This window comes from Octopus bimaculoides, chromosome 6 (genome assembly GCF_001194135.2).
Source record: "Octopus bimaculoides isolate UCB-OBI-ISO-001 chromosome 6, ASM119413v2, whole genome shotgun sequence".
Taxonomy (NCBI): domain Eukaryota; kingdom Metazoa; phylum Mollusca; class Cephalopoda; order Octopoda; family Octopodidae; genus Octopus; species Octopus bimaculoides.
In genome coordinates, this window is record NC_068986.1 from 71,622,330 (window position 1) to 71,626,092 (window position 3,763).

Consider the following 3,763-nt stretch of genomic DNA (forward strand, 5'->3'; position numbering starts at 1 on the left):
ATATATATATATATAGAGAGAGAGAGAGAGAGAGAGAGAGAGAGAGAGAGAGAGAGATAGATAGATAGATAGATGTCGGTATGTACATATATGTATAGATATATGCATATAATTATATATTATATATTATATTACTATAAATATATTATTAGATCAGAGTGTGAGTCACTTTGAAGTCTATATATTCGAACGGTGAAATCAGCAACGCCACCTGTCCAAGCAGCTACTCTGTGTTGATAAAGCGCCATAACCCAGAAACTGGTCCACAGATGTTGTGGAGAGAAAGTAGCACTCAACACAGTTGAGGTTAAATATATTTTCAAAGTTTCACTCAGTTTCACATGATTTAAAATTCATGAGCGCATAGGATGCGTCGATCTTATCAGTTGCTACGAGCAAAGTGCAATTTCAGAGAGGAAAACAACATGGCTTCTAGATGTTCAAACCTCTATTGGCCAGTTTAGGTTACAAGGCAATAATGCTATCAAAGCGACACTAACTATTATTTTTGTTGTTAGCGCCACTAACAATTGTATTGTTAGCCCAATTTGTTCGTAGCGTGCTTGGCCCACTTAGAGATAGACAGCGGTATAATGTATTAAGCGCATCAGTTTCTTGCATTGGATGTGCATGGAGTGGTCTATTGGCACGAATTAGTAGCTCAGTCATTGTTCAGTGGAGTAGGAACACATTAACATCAGCTCTTACGTGAGTGTAACCATATTTAATGGTGTTGGGTTATAGTTGCAGCTCCATGACAAACATGGGTGGGCTGTAGTCTATCCGGCGCGAGGGATTAAATACACTACCCTTGTGTGAGGCCTAGGGTGGTATATTTAGGTAGTCAACTGCTAGTGGCCTGAAGTTCATAAACATGGTGTACCTCTGGTAGCAACGATATAATAGTTCATTTTTCCCATTGATGGTTATTGCGGAATGGTGTAATATGGGAGGGCTGGCAATTGCGAACTCCAGGTGATTAGGGTGAGTAGTGTCTTGTTACGCCGTTGGATGATGTATGGGTGGGTCTATAAACTACAGCATTTGAGAGGGAGGATACTCCTAATGGACCGTTGGTATGATTCTGAAAATTACAGATTGTGGTGCACGAGTGTTTTTGCGTTTATTGTAGCATGCGATGCTTGAAGCAATGTTGTCAATTCAGAAGTAACTTACCTTGACCACTACATTCACCTACCTTTCAATAAAAATACACGTGGGCAGCATCTACCTCACTTTCCTTTTCAAGTGGAACTTGAAGAAGTTGTGAGAATTTGGTCCTAGAGCAAAGTACTTGTCTTCACTCATTTCAGCCTCGTCCACCGCGCTACTTATTATGCCATAGCCACCAAACTTTCTGCCCTCCAGAGAAAGGAAGGCGACGGGGCGATTCTCACGATGGATTCGGCTCTCAGCTGGATCCGTCCCACACGCGACACCAAGTGACCGGACATTAGATAATTGTTTGTAGAACGGCTTCCTTGCTCTGCGCACATCTCGGGCAAGCCTGTGTGACAGCACTTCCACGCCTTTATTTCCAACCAGCACAGCCCAAGCTGTATCACTTCCAAGCAAGGGATTTGCAGAAAGTATCCATAGGTTCTGGTCCAAAAGTCCTCCGCATAACACCACCCATTTCAACTCTCCCGACGTTCAGAGTTTCCCTGAGGACGTTGTCGATCTTGCCCATCACTAATCTACTATAGAACTCCAAGGTAAAACTTCCACTGCACGTATTGCCCGATGTGCAGAGAGCCGCGAAGCGCTTGACGACACTTCAGGTGCTAAGCACCCTGTCTCTGTCTATGCTTGATCTATGACTAGCATCATCAATGTGATGAGTTGCGGAAAACCTCACCGCCATGGAATCTCTAGATATCGCAGCCTCAGAGCATGTTTGCACATTTTTATCCACAGCATGCCCAGTTCTCCTCACAGCTGCTGCTGACAGGAAATGGATCTTCTGATAAACGGATTCTGCCATTTTTACTGAAAGCAGAAGAGAAAACGTTCTAGCTTGATCAGCAACGGTCAGGCGGTAGTAAATGACTCATCCGATGCTTTCGTCGAGCAACTCACAACGCTGTCGGTAAGCATGGTCCTACCTCTCCGAGTGTGGAGCTGCAGGCCCACCGATTTTTCCTGAACAATCTTTGCTCCTTACACTATTTCGTTCTACCTTATGATAGTGTCAATAGCCTCCGTATCAGAGATATCGTCAGCATAAGCTGATTCGAATCTTCGTATTCTAGTTCACGCTGGAATGCACCGCGAAACATTTAGTTTCCGCAGCAATAACTCGAGAGCCAGTATATACAGAATGGGTGAGAGCGAGCATCCTTTACGACCGAATGCTCGAAATTACTGCCGATAGGTAGTAATGTATTTTGTTCGCCGAATAGATGTCGTATTTTGGAGCGAACCAGCCTATGGAAACACAAGCGATACTAGCTACTATGTGGGCTGCCTCCATTATTGGATGTCGAAGGACTGTTTTATCATCTTGTATATATCTCAGACCTGTTGGCGCTTCTGTGCCTCTAGAGCTCGTCTGGAACCAGTAGACCTTTGTAGGACTTTTGGAAATTATACATATTCCTCTCTCCAAAGAGGCTGCTCAGGCTGTTCTGACCGGTGCGCTGTATCGTTCCAAGTTCATTGCTCATATCTACCAACTTCTATGATATGTACAATCTACTTTCCCACTTAGGACATTGTCAATCACGACAAGGCTAAAAGGCTAAATATCGCTAGTCATTTCATTCCGATGCACTAACGATTTTGCTAATACCACGCCCCGGTATGAGCACAAACCGCAGAGTGTTGGAGCTGGCGACATGCAAAATCCTCTGGAGTTTCCCAATCCAAACAGATCAGGTGTTAGAGCATAACAAACTGGACCTAGTGGTGTGGACAAGGTGCGTCACACATGTTATATAGTTGATGATGCATGCCCTTTTGATACATAAATAGTCAAAAAGAAGGCGAAAAAATAAACATGTACAATCCTCTTGAGTGTGAAATATCTCGGCTATGGAAAATGAAGAAGGGGAAGATAGTGCCAATTATCCACCATAAAATAGACTTGGTGAGACACCTGGCACCATCATTCGTACCGCCCTTCTTCCCATGTACGTTGGAGACGGCAATTTCCTCGGTGCGACGCCTCACCGAGCTCTGTATTGTCTGCCCTCGGTATTAACAAGGACCTCTGCTTCGCCGTACTGCCTCGCAATGTTTTGGATGTCCTGCCATATGTCGTTCAAGGCTTTCCCTAACTGGTCGCGTTTAGCATTTTCGAGTTTCCTTGTCTTTGTGTTCACGCAACTGTAGGCAACTGTCCACTTGTCTGTTGCTTCAAGCATGTCGCCTGGAAGCATCAGTTCTGCCCACCTTCCATTCATTTTCTTATATTTTGCCGCCTCGCTTAGTTTTTCTATTTTGTTCTCCACTGAGATGTTAACTAATTCCTTATCTGCGTGATATTTGCAAAAGTCTCTTTCCCGCCGCTAGCTCCATTTTCGTTAATCTCTTCGCAGCAGTTGCTTTCAGTGTTGTTCTTCGAGTTACTACAATTACCATGTAGTGAGGAAGACTTTACTCCTTCCTTCCTCTCGCCTTTCTGCTTTTTATCTTCTTTCTTTTTTGTCGACTCTTCTTCTTCTTCTTCTTCTTCTTCTTCTTCTTCTTCTTCTTCTTCTTCTTCTTCTTCTTCTTCTTCTTCTTCTTCTTCTTCTTCTTCTTCTTCTTCTTCTTCTTCTTC